This window comes from Arctopsyche grandis, chromosome 13 (genome assembly GCF_051622035.1).
Source record: "Arctopsyche grandis isolate Sample6627 chromosome 13, ASM5162203v2, whole genome shotgun sequence".
NCBI lineage: Eukaryota > Metazoa > Arthropoda > Insecta > Trichoptera > Hydropsychidae > Arctopsyche > Arctopsyche grandis.
In genome coordinates, this window is record NC_135367.1 from 980,393 (window position 1) to 1,003,962 (window position 23,570).

Genomic DNA, 23,570 nt, shown 5'->3' on the forward strand with positions numbered 1-23,570 from the left:
AGATCACTTTCCTTTTATTTTTATTATTAATTTTCCACCAAAGAAGAAAGAATAAAGCGTCGTTCGTAGCGACCGCAAACGCATAAAATTTTTTAATACTTATGTACGTTCAAAACTTATGTACGTTCAAAGCCGCCGCTTTGTAAGTTCACCATCTGTCACTTTGCGTAGTTTGAAAAAATTACTTTTTCACACAAACTCTCAAATATTCACATAAATTTATATATATACATATACATGTATATATGTATGTTTAAAAATGTATAATAGATACCGTGTGAGTAACGACTTTGGCGCCGACGCGTTGTTCGCTCGAATCTCGCCTCGGTCTCAGTGCGAGTCTGCGAGCCGCAGCGGCCGCACGCGTCCCTCGGAAAAACCTCGGAAAAACCGCAAAAACACGCGACACACCCGTCGGAAAATTTTCTGCAAAAATCAAACGTATCTTCAGCTAACTTAATTTTGAATAAAAACGTCGAAAATATACTTTTAGTATTGACTTTTGGGGGTTTTCCCGGCGCGGGAGCGCGTGCATCGTGCGTTGATATGTGCATCCGTCAACGTTGACAGATTGTGACAGCGTTCATAAAATACGAATTGAGACCGTACCGCTTTCTGTTTCATTTAGTTATTTTAATATTTGCATCGGACTTTTACAATAAATTGAACGAGCCGTTTTAAATACACACATTGAATGAATCCCGAGCGAAAGTAGTGGCGAGATTTGCAAACACGATCAGGTGAGCTGTGATTTGTATTTGTAATTATTAAATCTTATGTATTTTAAATATTACATTATTTTATTTAAGTTTGTTTCTTTTATACTTTATTCAAATATAGATAATTTTACATTTTTAAATATATGTATATATCAAATATTCTTGTATGTACCTACATATACAGAGTATTATTGAAACACTTGACTTGTTATTTAATTTGTTGAGCAGAAGTGATAAACAACTACATATCTATGTATGTACGTAACCAAGTAACATATCTTTTTAATTTATTATATAATAATAAATAAACAGAAACTATACAAACGTATGTATGTGAACATCCGTTGACGATATTATACATGATAATTTATTTTGGAAACTGATGCATTTAAAATGATACATGTATGTATATTATAATATAAGCATATTTAAATGAACTTTTATAGCCTTTAAAAACAACTGTATCTATGTAATATATGTTGAATAACATTTAAATTGTATGCTAATTAAGCATGTACATACATATATATTATATATGTATGTATCTGAATTATTTATATATTTTATATGCCTTTGAACTATTGAAATATATATGTACATTACCTATCTAAAGCTCTTTTCCAAAGCATCATCATCGTTCTTATTATATTTGTATACGCGAGTCAAAATTCAATATAACATACATGCGTACATTCAGTAAGGTTTTTATCATAAAGTTTATAAAATGTTTGATTGTATGACATATGAACGATGATGTGCTTTTATGTATAGAAAAAGTTATTTTTAAAATCGGGCAATGAGTACATAATATAAAATCACATTTGAGATTTCATCGCAAAAGTTGTGTTCGTTAAACTTTGATGATTAAATTTTCAACGCGATCTTATATTATATTTCGTAGAAATTGTGATATGATTATAAATGCGATGATTTTCGCGAAACGATCGCCTCCCACGGAGGAAGCCTTCGATTTACCTCTCTAGAGAAGTTTTCAAATTATCCTTAATTTTATCTGAAGCACGCGACGACGTAGAACTAGATTTTCGCTCTCGGGGGAGTTTCGCTCCTACTAAAGCAAAGGAGCGCCGAAAAAAAATTTCGGAATTTTCTTTGCGTCGGAAAATTTTAGCCCGCCGTAATCTAATCTCGTCGGATGCTGTCGCTTAAGTGTACCTTATCTTTACAATTTGTATCAATTAACTCGGGGCTCGGCGAGATTCCGCCTGCGTCTCTCTACTACATATAGAATTTTCCATCGCAGAAATATTTCGCATAATCTCATCTTACATCGAAACGTTGTAATATAACTCTCGACTGTATGTTTGTATTAAATCAGCGACTTTCTCGTAAGATAGGGTTACCAAACGGTCGCTTTTCTCTGGGTGTGCCGCTCTGGCCGTAAATTTCCGTCCGTTGTTTTTTTTTTTAAGGCAGTATCTTCTCGGTTATCCGGGTGTGGATTTTCCAAAGATCTGGCTTTGTTGTATCGTTGGATGTAGAAGTTTTTATATCAATGAAACAACGTTATCGAAATCGTCTCCTTAAACGTTTTCTAATGAAAATAGTGACATTGGCTGTTATTTTTAAGTAAAGTAATTCAATTTTGGTAAAAAAAATTAGGCAAGCTACATATGTATGTATATTCATTCTATAGTAAAGGAAACTGGCAGATGTTAAAATTGAGAAATCAATTGCATTAAATAATAATATTTTATTTTATTTTATTTTACATAAATATATACCAAGAAGGCTTTACAGGAAGACCCCAATGCGCCTTCTTGGACAATTAATAACAAACAATGCAGCATTTAATTATTACGTAAATCACTGTATTTCCAGAAGCTGAAGAACACAAATTAACAATTAATTAATTAATTAATCCATTGAGACATCTATAGATTTTGATTTTGAACATCATTTTTACAAATTATACACACAATAAATACAGAAGATTTGTGACAACAGGAAAGATTGCCAATTTTGAGGAACCGTATCAACAGTGATCAGATAAAATTGCCAAACTCTGATAAGAAGCGATCGATTTGGAGTCACAAATACCCCCAAATATAACTAGCAGAATAGCGAATCGAACCCACTGATCACTTGGTGCTAAACATACCTTTGAGCCATACTGCTGGCTAATATATGGTTCGGTGATTACTGGTCACAAATTACTCGTCACAAAGTCACTAAAATCTCTATAACGGAACATCTGGCAGCCGAAAAGTTCATCATACTAACGATAACTATCATAGTAACGAGAACATGAGTGCCAAATATTGTGTATTCGCGATTTTCATGGCAACAATTGTCTTTGTGACCACCCCAATGTGACGAATAGTCCAATTACCCTTATATATATATGTAAAAACGGACGCGATGTACATATATATGTTTGTAGCGGACGCGTGTACAAATATGGAGATATTTAATAAAATAAATACACGCGAACAAAGCGCACTGCCAATCAGAGTCAAGTGGTCCACGTTGACTAAAACCTTTGACCAATTAGAGGAACGTATTGTCATTCTGACCAATGGGTGCATTTTAAGCATCCACTGGATGTAGCGTGCGATCGTGTCGAGGAGACGCGGGGAAGCGGGGTAGCGGAGAGTATGGAGCATTTAATATGTCCACCTGATATTGAGCACCATGCAACGGGTGACGTCAGCGTCAGATGTGCTGCGCGGAAGCGTATACATATACACACATCCACGAAGACCCCAAAACACGATAATTCGTCATTTCGAAACGGGTTAACGGGTTGGATCGATGAACGTGTAATGCGGGCACTCTACTTTTTCTATTAATACGTGCGCGCGCGCTCCTATAAATTATATTTATATATATAGCGTATAGCTTTATTTTAATTCGTGTATCAATTCCTTTCCGAAACCACCCGTTGAAATCAACGGGCACAACACTAGTACCTATATAGAATAATACAGAATTTTGTTGAAAATGTATTGGAAATCAAACCTATAAATAGGGTTTTGAATTGATGTATACATATTAAAAGAATAAAATGGCTCTTTGGAAAATCGTATTTTTTTAAGAAAATCATTTAAGAAAATGTTCGCAAAAAATTACAAAAATCTGTTTAATGTTTGCATTATGTATGTTATTAAATATATGTTATTGTATTTTAAAACGTTGTAAAATTTGAAAATTTGGATTTTCCTTGTTTTCAAGAGTATATTGAGTATTTTACGCTTTTTATTTATTAGGGTATCGATCAATCATAAAAAAAAATATAATAAAATATCTGCATAAAATGACAAAGTTTAAAACTTGAACTGGTGATTCTCAATTCTACATTTCATTAATGTATTAGATTTGTTCAAAAAAGGATAATTTGATCCAAATATGTTATGATTATAATTCAAAAACATATTTTTAGTAATATGACTTAATAGTCTAACTACCTATATAATACTGTTTACCAAATATTGGAAATTGATATTAAATCGAATTTAATTCCTATCTAATTAGACTTAAAATTATTTATAATTCACTTTGGAGAAGAGTAGTGAGAGAGACGGGGGTCAAATCAAATCTGCTTAAAAATTGCATTGTTGTAAAAAATCTTCGGTTCATCTTGATCCTTGTATGAATGCTTGTTTACAAGTATTAAAAATATATAGAAGATTTTTATTTTAGCTTCCAAATTTCCCGAATATTAAACATATTGATGTTTCGTTTTATGATAACCAGGATATACATATGTATATATGTAGTAGCTCTACATGAATTGTATCTTAGCAGTTGAAACTTTTAATTGAAACATCAGACTCGGTCTCGTCGGTTAACTTAGCCGCTAGTTATTGTAAAAATTTGGACGTACATATATGTATATGTACATACGTTCTTAAATTTAATCCGAACTTCATGTCGAGTCATTACGTATAATGGTATTAAACGTGTGTATGTTTGTGTGTGTTGCAATAAACTACATTCTCGTTAGGGGTAAGTGTTGTTGTTGTTGTTGTTCGAATCATAAGCGAAGGCTTAATTAAATATTTGAATGGGGTGCGTTTATGGGAGGGCTCAGTTTTATTGCCGATGGTGGGGGATGCGCTCTTTATCCAACCGGAGGATCTTTAGGATACACCCCTAACGAGAGAGACGAGAGGCCATAAAATTTGTATATGCCAGGAATCCTTTGGGACGTAAGATGATCTACTACATAGTTGCGGGAGTATGAAGAACTCGGTGGTTGGATCCTCGTAATTTTGAAAAACTTTTTTTTACGGTAGATGGTCTCAATCTATGAACCAAATCACTCTGAATATTTCTACTGACATATATATAAGTCCACTAATACATAACGTTGTGAATTAAGTCACATTGAAATAGTGTTTTTGGAATTGAAAATTATAATTCGCCACTAGTGCTTCCAATCCCGGAAGATTACTTCAGCACCGGGATTGCGGTGCTAGGAATTTCCGATCCCGGGATAGCAGTGCTAGTACCGGGTAATCAAATGTATAACAAAAAAAGGAAAAAAATGTTCACTTGCATATTTTCATATTTCAAAACCATTCAGTTGCATTTGCAAACTCTCTCGATGTTGCACGAAAAAAATACTCCTCATATTGGCGTTCTTATTTTGAGAGTATGGCTACATTCTTTAAATTTTCGGTTCACATCCATTTCTAGATTTCTAAGATTTAATAAAATACATAAAAGCCAAATAAAGTAAAAAACCACTTTGATTCATTGATTCGTTTTTTGCAAATAGTTTGTACCGTCTAGTAATTATTCATCGAACCTAAATGAGAGCCCAAATATTGTCAGACGAAAAAATCGAAAGCAAGCTGAAAAAAGGCTAGTAAAAATTTTTATAAAATATAGACTGAAAAAAGAAAAAGTTATAGGCGTTTAAATAATTAAAATTTGACAGCGAGATGGCAGGGCGAAAAGTAATGAAACTACCGATGTTAATGATGAATGTGACAGATAAACGTCACCGTGTAATACGATGCAGTATTTTCAAACGTGTCTAATACGATATTTTTTCACCATCGTAATTGCGGATGATACCTTAACTTATATTGATGGCCAAAATGAGCAATATGTCAAAGTATGAAAACGATCGGATAAGAGATAAGGGATATAAAAAATGACCGCTTACACGAAAACCATGTGAAACGTATAAGAGGTTAGTAAAAATAGAACACCTTTAATGGGAGGTACCATTTCCGGTCAACTTGAAAATTTGAAAAATATTTACGTCGTATCTATAATAATTTCAGTAACCGATACTAGGTTTCAGTTCGATAGGACGAACGGTGTTCAAAAAATCCCCAAAATACACTGACGTAGAGACACATGTGAAAATGTGATCAGTGATCGATTCTGAGTTCGAATCTGTCAAAATATGCTACAACTATCACGAAATATGCGACACAATACAGGCCGATGATACCATTTCGTGGGAACGGCAAGCCGGTGTCAAAACGAGTCAGGGAAAACAAATGGACTATGACTGTCATTGCTCATCCCACCATTGTTCATTATGTAATGTTGTTTTATGTTTTTTCTTAATTATTTTTGTAAGAATAATGTTTTTAAAGAAACTTTGCCAGCACCGTAATCCCGGTGTTCAGACTAGTTTCAGCACCGGGATTCACGGTACCAGAAAACACCGGGATCCCGGGATTGGAGGCCTTATTCGCCACTTTCAAATATAGCAGCTCATATGTATATACATATGTACATATGTAAATACGATGTTTTGTAATTGTGAAAAATTTGACCTCGAGTTTTTGACTCGGTATTGATCCCGTAATCAAGTGTGTCTGTGTGTATTTTAGAGGTATTTCAAACACTATTAATCATACTGGAGCATTGTATTGATTTAAAATGCTTACTGTTCGTTGTAAGTACATTTACAAAAAATTTAAGTCGACCGAAAATGGTATCTTCTCTTATGTACATATGTATGTATATGAAGTTGACCTTTTTTTAATTTTTCTTTGAATTTTTTTAATCATGTAGCCGCTTGATGGATTGAGATGAAACACTTTATGTACAAGTATGATTAATTTTACGATATTTTTTCACCGTTTAATTATGTATGCCCCTACTCATTATATGTAAATATATTCTACTTTTGGGAGAAATGTCGCTATATGTAGATGGGTTTACATAAATAAATTGTAGATATTTATTAAAAACATCAATCAATTATTTTTACTCATCTAAAAGACGAATGAAGGAAGCACAATTTTTTTTAATCTTCATCTATGAAGTGTACTATTTTGTCTGTAGATTTCATTATAATGAATAATCACTGTAATATTCGATTGACTATTTTTATCATTCAATGGATTACTTTACAATTGGCTGTGCTCTAATTTGCTCAATTATAGGTACATATGTAAATATTGAAACTTCGATTTGTGAAAATTATGACGTAACTTTTCCGTTTTAAATTAAAGCTGTTTAATCGTTCCAATTATCCATTGCTTATTGATATAATGTGAGTAATATATTATTACATATTTTTAATCGCATAGTATATTGTGTTTTTTTTCGCCACACATTCACCGAAGATGAAAACGATTTTGATATTATAATAAATAAATCTTCACTAGTGAATGTTAATTTATCAAAATTTCAATCTATTGCGAAACTTTTATTTATTTATCATCTTTTTCTATAAAAAATAAATATGTTTTTCAAAGCTAAATATAGTAAATTGGATATTTTTACGATTATTATTCAAGTTTTGACGCAAAAACTTGTTTTTTAATATATATTTTTATAGCAAAATGAAAACCTTCATTAATACCTCACTTTAGCAATCAAACAAATATAAGAGAAAAAGGAGCTTTGCTATAAATGAATCAAAAATAAAGTAAGAAATACTTAAGTACTCTGAACTATTGAACTATATTTTTTTACTTTCTTGTGTATATGAAGTTTAATGATCATTTCCTTTTTATTTAAAAATTTTATCATTTAAAATTAAGAGGAATAACAGTTCAACAATGAAATCTTTTCGTATATTGAAGTGTTTTCGTAAATTTAAGTCTCCTCTCATATTATATCATAATATGTTATATTATATTGGAGGTAATTTTGAGAGAAATCTCATTTATGTTGCTTTTATTTTTTTGTTCTAGTCAAGTATCCAATGTAGATGATTTTAAGTGCCAGATTTATTAAATTATGTATATTTCTGGAAGACGGAATTATTTAGCTCAAAGCCTCAAGTGTATTATCAAATGTATTCTGCAAATCAATCAAGTGTATTATTCTAAGTGGATTTTAATATTTATATTAAAAAAATAATAATTCGTTATAGTGTTTGATAATTTAATTTTAAAATGGTATGGGAAATTCATTATTATATTGCAACGAAGTTGTGTCGTGACTTGTCTAATTAGGTTACGATATACATATTATATATATGAATATTATATTAGTTTTAGAAAAATATATGACGCTTCGCTTCGTCTCCCTTTGGGATTATTCTATAAGTTTAATTAAAAGCCCAAAATGAAGTAATGCTTTCTGTTTTAAAACGACGTCTGAAAATGTAATGAAAGTACTGAAAATTGAATTGAATTATAACATTATACATATGTATGTATAATTGTATAATCAAGAGAAATGAAGTAGCATTAATTCACTTAAATCTTATATACTATGCATAATTTATGTACATACAGACATACATATCTATACATCTACAAGTAAATGTTATAAATAAGCACTATTTCTTTAATAACAATAACACTGTTCGACACGAAAAATGGTTTAGAGACGAGATATTATATGACTTTAAATCTATGCCCAGTAAACACGAATCTGGTAATAAAAAATGTTGATTGGCTCGAGATTCGGAGATTTTTTATCTTGGTTTTGTTTGGTCGATGTCTCAAAATCTGTCAATTTCGTGTTCAAAATGAATATTGGAATCTATAGTCGGGTATTTTATCTTTCATTTGTAGTACTTTTCAACTTTCAAATTTCTCTAAGTAGTCGACCAGTTCAAATCAAAAGTCAAAAGCGATTTAAAAAACACACATATCTCCGAATCTCGACTCAATCAATATTTTTTATTACCAGATTCGTGTTCACTGGGCATAGTTCTATAAGAAAAATCATATCTCGTCTCTGAACCAAAAAAAAGTCGTCATTTGTCGAACAGTGTAATCAATATTTACAAATTAGTTGAAAAAACGATTATTGAATATTAGAGAAAAAAATGTTTCATTTGGCAGCTGTTTGCAATGGGGAAAAAATATAAGATTTCATACCCAAAATGTTTTTATCAATAAGAATCGTGTATTTTAGAGATTTATAAAGGTTTTCGATTAATATGAATCAAGATTTAGAGTTAACTTACTACAAAGTTTTTGAAGTGAAATATATGTACATATACATGTCGTGTGCTCAAATGAGTATTAGGGGAATACAAGTGTGATGGAAAGATGATGATGGATATGTGTTGTATCAAATATAAAATATTAGAAGCTCGTTGGAGAGGTGTTTATAGAACTTTGTAGTAGTGAATGCCTACAAATTATGATTAAAAATATTTAATTAATTATATAAAGAAGAACTTCTAGCACTTGAGAATCCTCCTTCAACTCGAGCTGAACGATTGCATTCAAAGAAAACATGTAGTTTTGCAAACTTTTCTAAACTTGAGGTTAAGTTTAACCGAGCGACTATCCAATTATTGCTGGAACTCTCTCCGTGAACTTATTATATTATGAAGTTCGAGTTGAGGCCCTCGGAGACAGGATTTCCACTTCCGGTTGGAGCCCTATATTAAGAAGAATCTGGTTGCGGATGCGTGCCGAGGACAAATGTCCGACAGTTGGAGTTTTATTCATGGCGTCGAATTCAATTAATATCGTCAGACTCGTTTGCCGAGTTCGGAATTATTGTGTTCGAGACAGGATAATGGGCGGCGGAAAATTTAATTCAACTTCCACGGTAATAGAAATTTTCCAACATCGCGTAGGTGGAAAATCCGCCCCAAAAGAAAGCCCACCGAAAGCGTCATTTTCTGAGCGGTTACTTTGTTTGCCGGCAACGGCATAGTAAAAAATACGATCTATTTTACCTTTGAACACATTTGAACACTTTGAATACACTATTTTGACGAATATTTTTTGAGGACGCTTTCTCTGATCTAATGCTTCGAATAAAATTATAAATTAAGAAGTTTTTTGTTCATTTAATGATATTTCATTGGGCCTATTATAATATATTAAAAATATATAAAAACGGACAGGATGTATGTATGTATGTATGTTTGAGTGCATCGACAAATATGGAGATTTCGAAATAACAAATTTTAGTTATTATATTGATTTCGACTGAGATTTCGATTGCGATTCCAATTTCGATAACAGTTCCCGTTTCAATTTCGATTTCGGTTTCAGTTCCGATTCCCGATTCCTATTTCAGTTCCGATTCCAAATTCCTATTTCAGTTTCGATTCCCGATTCCAATTTCAATTCCAATTACCGATTCCGATTTAAGTTTCGACCCCGATTATGATTTCAGTTCCGAGTCCCGGCTCCTATTTCAGTTCCGATTCCGACAATTATTACTGTTTGTTATTATTATTATACACAGAACTTGATTCTAAAGCATGTATTAATTAGTTTTCCAAAACCACCCATTGAAATATCAACGGGCACAACACAAGAATTATAATAATATGTATGTATATGTCATTTTTAGGGTTGGTTTTATTCATTTAAGATTAGATTGTTAGGGTTGGTATTATTTAAGGGTTAGGATAGGTTAGGTTAAGTAATAGTTGGCCCCATTCGTTTAAGGTTGGGTTGTTAGGGTTAAATTTATAGAGTTAAACGTTGTAAATTAATTGTTTAATACATTTTGAATTGGTGAAAATATATTTTGACTTGAAATGTGCTTTCACTGTAACATATACATATATATTAAATTGAAAATTGTTCGATTCAATTTAAAGAAAAGCATTATGAAAATTTGCATACTTAAATCAGATGTAAAACTTTAAATGAATTCGTTATTAAGATGCAAATTCGCAAGCGTCTGTGGAGAATATTTCTCGAGTACTTCCCGAGAATCCGAACATAAAAGTTCAATTAATTACCATTACAGGTTTTCTGAGAATTTCCATTTAAGATTCCTCTACACTTGTTCGAATAATATATTCAAATCGTATGCGGGGCACACTTACACAGAATATGCTGGATGGAATGTGCATTATTAATCCATGCGGATTTACTTGACCTGATAATATACGCAGAGTGGACATGCAAATTGGCGTCGCTTGAACTATTTGTCACAAGTTGCCTAAATATGCATATAGTATGTATCAAACTTCGATCTCGTAACGTCACGTTTGAAAAAAGTACCATTTTTTTATTTTATTTTTACAAACATGTATGTATTACATATGTATATGCACCTACATATATGTATATACCGGGAACACCTAGCAGGGAAACTCAATCAGCTTTTCCTAGCTAATCACGAACATCCATAAACAATTATATTTATACAGTATCGTAGACACATCTACGGAAAAATTCTACAATTATAATATATATATATTTTTTACAGTGAAGGTAGCATATTTTAAAATCATAATCTTGCTGGAACCGTTTTAACAATGAAATCAGATAAATTGGCAAACCCTGATAGAAAACAACGAATTATATATGAGACATATATACTTATTATGAGGCATATATAGTACATATGTATAGTCTGGTCAGCAACTTGGGGCTAGGGAATTAATTCATAACCCCTCAGTTGAAAGCATTACACACTTAAATTCCATTTATACCATCTTGGAATCGATTTTTGAACCAATTCTACCAAGCCGATTTTCTTGGAATTTTGCATATATGCGTATCATAGTAAACGACATACATATAATAGTATTTTATAAAAAATTAAGCAACATTCACTACTTTTATTATAAAAGTGAAGCTTTTACATAGATCAGGTATTTTTTTTTTTGATTTTTAAATGCTTTTTATTATTACGAAATTATGTTCACAATACATCTTATATCTATTTTAATAGCTACTGATCTACTGATCATTTTCTATTTTACAATTTAATTTAATTTGGTTAGTAATCATAGTATTATATTATTCCAATGTTAATCTACCGCATAATAGGAAAAATATTTCTAAAACCTATTTACAATTCTTATAAATGCTCATAATACATCTAATACATAATATTAATTTAATAATCTCTAAAGGCGATGACCCAAAGCAGATTGTGTTTAGGTAATCTGTGTGTTATACCTGAAGGGTATAAACATTTTTTTGTAATCACCGATACTCTTCACAAGTGTTTTAGTATGGTTATTAGTGATTCTGTCATAGAATCTACTGGTTAGTTTGTTAGTAATGTATGTAACAAACGTAATATTATATATAGCATGTAGTTTTTTCAAGTAAGTTTACATATATGGATATATTATAAATTATTTTTATAGATCAGGTATGAAAATTAAGCTTTATACTTAATGTTCAAAATTGTTTTTTTTTTGTTGTTCTAAATTTATTTTCATAGTATTCAAATATTCAAAAAAAATCTGTTGATAATTTGATATAAGAGATGTATGAAAATTTGGTAGGAATATTTATGTGTGTGTGTTTACATTTTTATTAGGTATGGTTTTGTGCTTGAATGGGGGAAAAATTCCGTCGAATTTTCTTTGATTTGTAACAAAAGGAGGAAAATTCAGTTGAAAACGTAATCTCGTTAGGGACGTGTCGAGAATAGAGTGGCTGTTTCTCCAAACTGATTATATACCATTAGCAGAGTTCTCGTCGGAAATGTTTTTTTTTTTTTATTCTTTTTTTTTTTACTTTTTGAACACGTGTGTGTGATCCGAACGAAATTGAATTCAATTCCAGATGTTTTATGCATTTTTTATAAAGGCTTAATTATTTTTTTTAGTGGTTGTATTATTGAAACCATACTGGAACACTACATATACATAGATAGGGACTGTTAATAAAACACTCGAAATATTCTAGGAATACGAATCGCCATTGTTATATTTTATATTAGCGGGTGCTAATAAAATGGAACAATGGAATGTGTGTTTATTAATTCATTCCGTAGAGAATACCTTCATTTCATTTGAAATGTGAGCTGATTATATCAGTTACTGTATCTATATATACAAAAAACAAGTATTTGTGTGCTATGGTATATCAGCTTATAATATTATAACTTACGAACATTAAACACTCCCTCGAGTAATTTTGTGTATAAAAATTAACCAAAATATGATATACATATTAATGTACCTTAATTTGGACCATGGCTCTTATTCGAAAACGCTTGAACAATGCCGGGCAAGTTTGAGGCTTAGTTTTTTTTTAATACAGATTCAACGAATCTTTTAAGTCATTTCACGTTACCTTAACTCAAATTGTAGATGGATTTTGAACGGATTCAAAGCTCTTTGAAGGCTTTTTTCACTATCCTGAGTAATGCCAGGCTTTTTCGGGAAAAGCCGTCTTGTTGATACAACCCAAATTCAAATTATTGCAATATAAACATTGCGTAATTTATACACAAGTCGAATCCACGACATCGATATTAAATTTCGAGAAACATTTGTTTAGGCATTTTAGCAGGAATATTACGTACATAATTTATACCCTTCGCGCCGACAAGACTTGTTTCAATGGTAATTTAACGTTCAAAAGCAAATATATTTTGCAATTATACATACATATATGTATGTATTGGATCGAAATTGAACTTCGTATTATTATTTGCGTCGATATGTTTGTTTATAAATCTCATAAACTAACAACTACAACCCTGAGGGAATTTGTCGGGACGACAAATCACACAATTTGCAAAACTTGTCTCGAGTCGTCGACGAAACCGGGATTACTACAATTTCAACTGATGTTATTTGTCGATTAAAAGGATTATATGTGGGGAAAGTTTCGCTGTAAATATTTGCATAAATATATGTATGTATATAGCTCGGGCTTTTGTGCTTTGGTCCGTCTCTTTTTTGTGTCGTTATTTTTTTGCGTATTGACAGACAACATTGAGAGAATTTCGGTGAACTCTCCTCGTTTCGGAAAATTGTAGTTCCGAAACAACTATCTGGGAAAATATTTTAAGAAACGTCCGTTCGCAGATAGTGATAATGAGCTTTTTCAAACACTAGTGTATTTCTTTAGTTCAAACCATTATTTCGGAATTTAAGATAGATGAAAATCAAATAGTGATAGATGATGTTTACCTTTAAAGTTATTTCGGTGTACCTGCTGCTCTATTGTCTTGTTTATTTTTCATCTCTAGTCTATCCGATCTAACTATGTATACTGTATTTTTTTTCTTTCGATTTGTAGCATTGTTTGATTATATTGCGTGGCTTTGTTCCAATGATTGTAAGATTCGCTTGAAGCGTCTAATATCAATAAATATTATCGTAAAGTGGGGTATTTTTGCCTTTCTCTTTTGAAAAATGTATCGGTTATGACAAGACCTTTCATCATGCATACATCTCCAATTACAAATACACAGTCTTACATGATCTAATATTGTTTGTGAGTATTTATTATAAAAGATTCATATTTTTAGTATTTCTTTTAAATAGAGCTTGGTTTGATATAGAAACATATTTGGGTATGTATAATAGTATGAACAGATGTATCCCGAGCAGTTAACCTCTAATCAAAATCTATTTAATTTTTTATCTTTTGTCTGGTAGATTTGTCGAGTTTTCCAGAACAGGGAGTTTTCATTACAGAGAGGTGGACCTTTGTTTGTCCGTTTTACGAGTCAAACCTATCGTACATACCCGTCTGTCCCATTTCTCTCCCTTTATCTCATATTTGATTTTGCACGTTCGAATTGAACCCTTTGGCCACGTGTTTAACACGTTATTTACTCGTTTCGACGTACAATTTTTCGACCGTTAATTCGACGAACAAAGCGATGTCCGTTATCGCAAGTGTGAAGCTATCTAGACAAACCCTTACGACAATATTGTAGAGTTTCCGTTTTTGACATCTACAGAGTGTAGGGGTTGAAAAGCCACCCCATTTTCTCACAAAGTTCAAGGTCGCCTTCTTTGTTTCTGGGCTGTTTTTCCACTTCAATTCGATGTAAGTGAGCCTCCAACTTTGAGTATTTTCGTTTTCTCTTTCATATGCGAAGTTTTATGTTACGTACTCGTTCGTGTAATGGATGACGTGTGCGCGGCGAATACGATGTTTTATTTTATTTAGGTATATAAACATTTATACAGATATAAATAAAATAATGAAAATATTTTATTGTTGTAATGTAAATGTATTTAACATACACATTATTATAATATGTATGTTAGAATTTGAATAACGTTTTCAATAACAAAACATCGCATCGTATGGAATGCATTCAATGGCCACTTCGTGTTTTTATGACATTTGCTATATGAAATTTAATTAAATTTGTTCAACCGGAAATTGATAATAATACTTTAAATTTTTAATAAAAGGCGACACCAACTATGTATGTAGTTTGAGATACTTTTTCATTTCGATTTATTAAGCCTTGAATGTATTTTAAATATACATAATGTGTACATACATATATGCATATTATAAGTATTTTTGAACAATATTTTTGAAATTTAAAAATATATATATTATATGTATGTAAATGTAAAAAAATTTGACTCTCCATACAATTTTAATAATTTTCCTATACACTTTTTTATATATCCTACATATCGTCTACATAGAATGTATATAATAATACACACATGTGTATCTATATTTCGTAAACATATCCTACATATTTATATGTATTTTATGAATATTTAATTTGAGAATTATCTGATATCCGAACACATTGAATCTATGGATAGATCGGAGTTTCTAGTTTCATTATCATTTAATTTACTTGAAATTTTTCATATATTTGATAATTTGATGTTTTTTTTAATTATTTTTTAATTATATTTCAACATGATGCTATTACAGGGGTTCACTTAAGCTTGTACGTATATAAATTTGAAATCAAATTTTGCCAATTTTATGAGGAAGCAATTCAACAATGAAATAAGATCAATTGGCAAACTCTGATCGAAAACGATCGACTTCGAATCACAAATATCCAAATCTGACCAGCAGCAATGGGAAAATACTCCGAATAAAGTCTATTCAATCCAGGACAGCTCAGGGCTTAAACCAGGGAGCCTTTCGATGGTTAGAGTTAACGCAACCATAGATCTGTACTGCTGGCTTATATTATATGTAAATTCACATTATTTATTAGATATTAAGTCAAAGTAATAAAAAATATATCAAAATTGTATTTGTTTAGGATTTCTGTTAAAGTCGTGTTGATCAATTAATAAAAATATTGAAACGTAAAATGCCTTTGGTTTTAAAACTATTAATTTTTTTTTACTATTACGGATATTGATGTAATGGGAGGGTAATTTTGTTTTGAAATGGTTATAAATCGTTTGTTTCATTTTCTAATATATTCGTTGATCCAAATATGTACGATGTTTACATTTTTTTAATATACATATATGTATATATTTTTTATTTCAATTAATCGTGCCCACTCGCCTAACAGATTGCTCCAAAGTGAGTATGCTAAGCTGATTAAGACTCTTAAACTTAACTTAAACTGACGTCTTTGATATTCTCCCGACTTTCATTAAAACTATAATTCATTAATTTCAAGTTTGTATATATATATTATTTGGGAATATTGCGTCGTTGGTAATATCATGAGGCTTATGCTAATAAAATAAAATTAAAGCTCTACATGTAGTGGGCCGTTAAAAAGCTTGCTTAACTTTTAGAAAGCTCTCTCTTGATCATATGCCTTATAAGTCTAAGCTATCATTTTCAATGTTATTTGATTATAATATATTAAAACAAACATCTCTACAACACGAATACTTCCTTCAGAAGCTGATATCTCTACTTAAGCTGACGACTTTGATGTTCTTCCGCCCCTCATTAAAACTATAATTCATTCCTAAAGAGTGATTTTCTTTGATGCATTGTGTCTAAAAACTTAAATAATATTAATTTGTATTCGAAAGTAAGACTGACCTTTTCTCGGTAAATCAGTGATAATACATTATATTTGGTAAATCCGGATTGGACTGCTATTGTCTCGACACTCTCAGAACTGCCTTGACACGTCCGGACATGTCACGGTGTGACACTATGTTGTGCTTAAGTCTTGTTTTATTTTTATTTTTATTTTATTTCAATTAATCATGCACAGATTGCTTCAAAGCAGCCTGTGTGGATTAAAAATCGAGAAATTATATATTACATATATTAAATACATAATTATTACGTACATACAAGTGTAAATCGAAACAACAACTGACATTTATGGTCAGAAATTACAATCATCGTAAACAATACGATTAATAACATTTTTCATGTAAACATACGAATTTTAAGACATCTATGGAGAGAAATCTGGTGAAACCTGAGATATATGTATATGCGAACGATATACGTATTGTTGCATTTACGTGATGGGCGATTGTTGTCGCATGTGGCGCGATCTTTTTTTCGATGCGATAAACCGTATCGAAAAGAGATTTGCTGCTTTGGAGTTGTTACTTCAAAGTTCAGCCTCAAGAGGCGATGTCCCTCATCTTTCTGTTTCCCCTGTTGCTAATGCAGCTACGGTGAACGGTGGCTCCAGTCAGAAGAAGAGGAAGAGGAAGGGACGCAAATCTGATGGTGCTACCAATCCTCCTTTTGTCCCCTCTGCACCTAGAGTCAATATGCGCCGCTTATCCCTGTCTCGGGACGGTGGAAAGTCTGTATACGGACTTTTGGCTGCCACACCATCGAATAAGCAACTACCACTACGTCGGCGGAATTTTGAAGTTGGGACGGCTGTTTCCAGTAGTATCACTGCAGCTAGAAGACTCATCCACATTCATGTATGGAAGCTCTCCTTGGATACTTCCTGCGATGCTGTACGAACTCATGTTCGAGCCATCTGTGGAGGCGTGGATGACATAGAGGTGTTATCACTAAAAGCACGTGGAGACTATGGATCTTTTAAGATCTCTGCCCCTGCTTCTGTGGCTGGCCTGCTTTTTTCTGCTGATTCTTGGCCTGCTGGGGTCCACTTCGGCAGATTTAGGGACTGGAGAAATAATACTAAGAGTAATATTAACTCTACTTCCACTACTAGTAACACTACCTCCTCTCCGTCTGTTTCTCAACTTAATCCATCGGTTGCTGTATCTCCAAACGTTACGTTTGCTGATGTTTGTTCCGGAGCTGCTGGGAGCATGACACCAACTGTTAATACTCTTTCGACTACAAATGCTAAGAGTGGTGATACAACTATGTCTACTGTCGCATCATCGACTATTTCATCTGTTCCTCAGTGTCGTGATTCTACAGTGACCGTATTGCCTTCTTCTTCTTCTTCCGCTTTATCTCCGCTGGCAAGTCTTGCGACTTCAAATCAGTCATTTCTTGTTCCAAAAAGACTCACGCGCCAGACTGAGAGATCGAAAAATATCAATCTACTACCAAAACGTACGCGGTCTCAGGACCAAGGTGGCCGCGTTTAATACGGCGATATATTCTATTGTCGATGATATGGTGGCGTTAACTGAAACATGGTTAACGCCATCATTTTTTAATTCGGAGTTCTTTGATTCTTCGTGGACAGTGCATCGTCGGGACAGAGAGCAACGACGTGGTGGGGGTGTTTTATTTGCTTCTCGTGTCTGGTTGCGGTCTGTCAGGTTGAAGAACTTTGAAACTCCTTCTGGCGAGGACTTATGGGTGAGAGTTGATTTTGTATTTGCGAGAGTTTTTATTTGTGTTGTTTACATTCCGCCCGCTGCGAAAGACGATGTATATGAGTTATTGTTTGCAAATATGATGAATGTACGTGATTTCATAAATGAACGTGACATATTATTAATAATGGGTGATTTTAATATGCCTAGTGCCAATATTCATGTCCGCAATAAATTTAATTTTGTTATTTCCTATTGCGACCTAGTACAGGTTGGTTCACCCATTAGTCCAAGTAAGCTTGATATTATGTTGGTGAATGAATCCAATGTGTCAGCAACGATGATCCTATGCCCAAAAGGAACTGCGATCATCCCTGAGGACCTATATCATGATGCATTACAAATTGAGCTTCTGTTTTTGTCTTCTGTGAGACCTGTTTCAGCTTGTTCATCTGTTGGGATTCCTTCATCGCGGTGGAATTTTGCTCGCGTTGATTCTGAATTGGTTTATAATGAGGTTCGTTCTATGGACTGGCGCCAAATGTACCTCATGAATACTGGTGATGCTGTTGAATTTTTGTATAACACACTATATAATATTTTTGACAGTTATGTTCCTCGGTTCATCAGTTATCCTAATTTAGAACTACATCGTCGGGTTTTTCCACCGTGGTTTGGGTCCAAACTTATAACTGATGTTCGTGCAAAATGGTTGTCTCATAGAAGATGGAAACGTAGCCAATCATTTCGTGACTATGAGAAATTTCGGATTCTTAGGAAGATCGTGAAACGTGGTGTGAGTGAGCGTTATACCCTCTATCTCAAAGAGATGGAGAGTGCTATCGCTAGTAATCCTCACCACTTTTTCAGATTTATTAAGAGTAAGCATATTTCACATGGCCTTGAGCATTCGTTCTCATTTAATAATAAAAGTTGTGTCGGTCCTGAGATCGCTAAAGCTTTTGCTAGTTTTTTTAGCTCTGTATTTGATCAGAGATCACCATCCCTTGATGCTAATTTGGCTTCCCAAATTGGTACTGAAGGTGTTATTATAGACATTCCGCGGGTCTCGCTTGGAGATGTTAGGATAGCAATTTTGAAGCTGAAAGGGTCTGTTGGGCCTGACGGTGTGCCCCCTGACGTATTAAAGGCATGCTGTAATTCGCTCTTAGAGCCTCTTCAGTTTATTTTTAACCTTATTCTGGATTCTGGTAATTATCCTGAAAAATGGAAATTATCTAGAGTCATTCCCATTCATAAAAATGGCTCTAAAAATGAGGTTGAAAATTACAGACCTATTGCTATCATCTCGGCTATTCCCAAAATTTTCGATAATATCCTTCACCGTTTGATTCTTTTGCAGTTCAAAAGATTGTTGTGTGATGAGCAGCATGGTTTTTCACCATGTCGTTCCACTACCACTAATCTTGCCTGCTTTTCATATTATACCATGTCTAAAGTTGACCGTGGACAACAAGTTGATGTAGCCTACTTTGACTTTCGAAAAGCATTTGATCTTGTCAACAATGACGCTCTTATGATCAGATTAGCTGAAGTGGGCTTTTCTCCACGTCTTCTTAAACTCTTTGCTTCTTATCTTAGTGATAGGAAGCAATTTGTTAGATATGGTATTTATGAATCTCCTTCATTTTTTACGCGATCTGGTGTAACTCAGGGGTCCACCTTAGGCCCTTTACTATTTACAATAGTCATTAATAACCTCCCAAAAGTACTACGCAATGCTTCATGTCTCTTGTTTGCTGACGACGTTAAACTATTCTTTGCTGTTAAGGATGAGAGGCAAGCCTCTCTCCTTCAAGCTGATATTAACGCTGTTTTAGAGTTCAGTTCCAGTTTAGGGCTTGAACTGAATACTAGTAAATGTGCTATTATGAGTTATGGACGTGCGAATTCGCTCTATTGTCACGGATATTCCATTGGATCCGTATTGTTGAAGCGCGTGGAATCAATGGTCGACTTGGGTATCACTTTTGATCCTCAATTCACCTTTCACAACCACATCAAGACAATCGCTGACGTTTCCTTTCGTCGACTTGGATTTGTCTTGAGATATGCTAGATTATTCTCCAACCCCTTGTCTTCTCGCTTGCTTTTCAACTCGCTTGTTAGAAGTAAGCTAGAGTATAATGCAATTGTGTGGAATCCGCACGAAGCAAACTACTCTCTTATTATAGAAAAAGTGCAAAAAGCATTTCTTCGTTTTCTTTATAAGAAAGAGTATGGGTACTACCCATATCTCTATCCTACTCCTTTCCTTTTGGGCATGCTTGGGTATAATTCCCTTGAACTTCGGAGAAACTTCTCGTTAATTCGTTTCGTTCTCCAGCTATTGCGTGGTAATACGTCATGCCCGTTGTTGCTGGAACAGTTGGGACTTTATGTCCCTAATAATTATGTGCGTGGTAGACATCATCATTTAATGGTTGTACCTGCTGCTCGCACAGTTCTTTTTCGAATGGCTCCTATTCCAAGAGCTATTCGACTTCTCAATGAAATCGTTGCTGCTGTCCCTGAATGTGATATTTTCCACCTTGGGGAGCGTAGATTGTCGGATATTATCTTAACATATTTATCTGGTAACCTGCGCTCATCATTACTTTCTTAATTTGAATGTGATGAATGAGTGGAATCTTAATCTACTCTCTTCCATTTGGGCCTCGCTGTGATTTTATTTTTTATTCATATTTTGTTTTATTTTATTTTATTTTTTCTTTCTCTTTTGTACATTTTTATATACTATTTTAATTTTGATCAGTGTAAACAAAGAATGGGATTTATGGATTTTATTTTTAATTTTTACACTTTTGTTATTTTTTTTTTTTCTCTCTGAATGATGTATTATTTTCCTTTTGTTACTTTTTTTGTAATTTTATTTTACCATGTTTTCTGCTTTTGCTTTTTTCCTTTATTTACAGTTTACTTGTTTTTATATCATGTTTTTATATATTTTTCAAATGTAGGCCATTGTGGCGCATTAGGTTCTTCCTGTAATGCCACAATGGTCCAAAACTATTAAATAAATAAATAAATAAATAAATAAATAAATATATATAGAAAAATAACTCAAGGTTTGCAATAGAAAATTAGATAGGAAAAGCCAATTTTACAGGAGCCGTTTCAATGAAAATCAGAAAAATTGGCAAATTCTGATAAGAAACGATCGACCTCGACAAACTAAGGTCTGACCAGCAACGAGACTCTGGTGGGAATCAAACCCGTGACACCTTGCACGAAAGAATACAACATTCACCACTAGACCACGCTGCTGGTTACGTGATGTTTTCCATTTTGATTATATGCACACGAGTATATCATGGTGAAGTTAAAACATTCCAACAGGAAGTCAATTTACTCGTTATTGGCACATTTCACCAATAAAGCCAGCGATTATAAAGGAAACTATGTACGTGCATATGTACTTTTGCGTGCTTGATGAAAGTTTTGTACGTGTTTTTAAGATAATATTATATTTAGATGTCACATCTAACTAAGCTCGTTTAGCTCGCGGGAAGATCGTTGAGTCGTTTTCATTTATTTTTTAATAAACGGCGAATGAACACAAAATTAAATTTGTGATTTATTTCGCGAGAGATAATGCGACGGGTGGCACGTGTTCGCGACACAATTCCATCACGAAAATAAACAAAATTAATTTTTAATATAAACAGACGAACCCGACAGACCAAGAGTGGGTGGGACGAGGGGGAATGGCATAGAAATAAGACCTGAATATCATCCGAGAGGAACCCAATTATTATTGTTGTTACGAGGAATGTGGACCCGATAGAACGAGGGAACAATGTAATCATCGTCGATTTTTCCGCATTATTATCATATTCTCTTACACCCAATTCGTTTTTAATTTGCCTACTTATCTCACACCATTCGGTGATGTTGTTGTTAGTTCAAATCGAGCAGCGTTTCTCAAAAAAAATAAAAATGGGAATCTTCACGCAAAAATAGTCCCATATTGGCGTTCTTGTTTTGAGAGTTTGGCTATAAATTTTTAAAACAAAACAAAAGTGTTCTTGTTTAGAGTTTCTTTCATTTTTCGGTTTGGATCCATGTCTAGATTTCTGTAAGATTTAATAAAAGACATCCTATAATGCAATTAAATAAAGTAAAAAACATCAATTTTATTCATTGATTCGTTTTTTACCTATACATATAGTTTGTACCGTCTAGTAATTAGGCAACGAAACAATCCACTAATATAAAAACTGCAATTACATTGACTTTATGTAAAAAAAAATTCGTATGTGACCAACCCATGACTTTATCTATGTATTTGAATAATATAATATTGAAACGTACAGACACATTCACAAATACCGGTAGCATTATGAAATACTAATAGCTATGACAGCATTTTCGATACATATTGAGCGCAAATATATGGAAACTTGCACAAGACAAAAGTTCTACTTCCGGTTGTCGGATTTTGTTCAAAATTTTTTTATTACTTAAAATCACTATCAGTATTATACACATTTAATATCAAGAAAATAAAAATAATTTAAAAGGTTAAAATAAAATAATGAAGTATTGTTTTAAAAAAAATACTACTTCCGATTTACGAATTCTGGCCAAAACCTTATCAGCTCTAAGTTAATACATAAAGAATACAAAATATAAATTTTCAGCTTGGTATGTACGTTCAGGGGTGTACATTTTTGACCTTTTTAAGAGCAAAAAATCCCACTTCCAGTTTATTAAATTTAGTGATTTTTTTTATGTTCATCACGTTCATACAATAATTAAGGGGTCGAAAAAAATCGAATAAGAGTAAACTGCCACTTCCAATTTACAGCTTCTTACAAAATTTTATACATAACTTGATATTAAGCTGAAACTTCTAGATATAAAATTCCAGTTCAATGAACCAAAAGGTTTCTGAGAAAAATAGTTCAGCACCGGGATGCACGGTACCAGAAAACACCGGGATCCCGGGATTGAAATTTGAATGATTGGAAGCCCTACTCCTACCTATACAGCCTAATGTGATTCAAGTTTCTCGCAAATAGTGTACGTGTGAATGCTTTGATCAGTACTTAAATTGAATGGTCACTTCTCTTTGA

The 23,570-nt window shown here is 32.9% G+C and overlaps 1 protein-coding gene across 1 annotated transcript in view; it reads left to right on the forward strand.

The window, feature by feature from the left end:
• The first annotated feature begins 330 nt into the window (after positions 1 to 330).
• The window catches only part of SPR (G protein-coupled sex peptide receptor), a 299,361-nt gene continuing 276,121 nt past the window's right edge, over positions 331 to 23,570 (forward strand). Inside the window, exon 1 of the mRNA XM_077443796.1 lies at positions 331 to 740. The gene's annotated coding sequence lies outside the window, so the exon portion shown is untranslated. The remainder of the gene's footprint in view (positions 741 to 23,570) is intronic.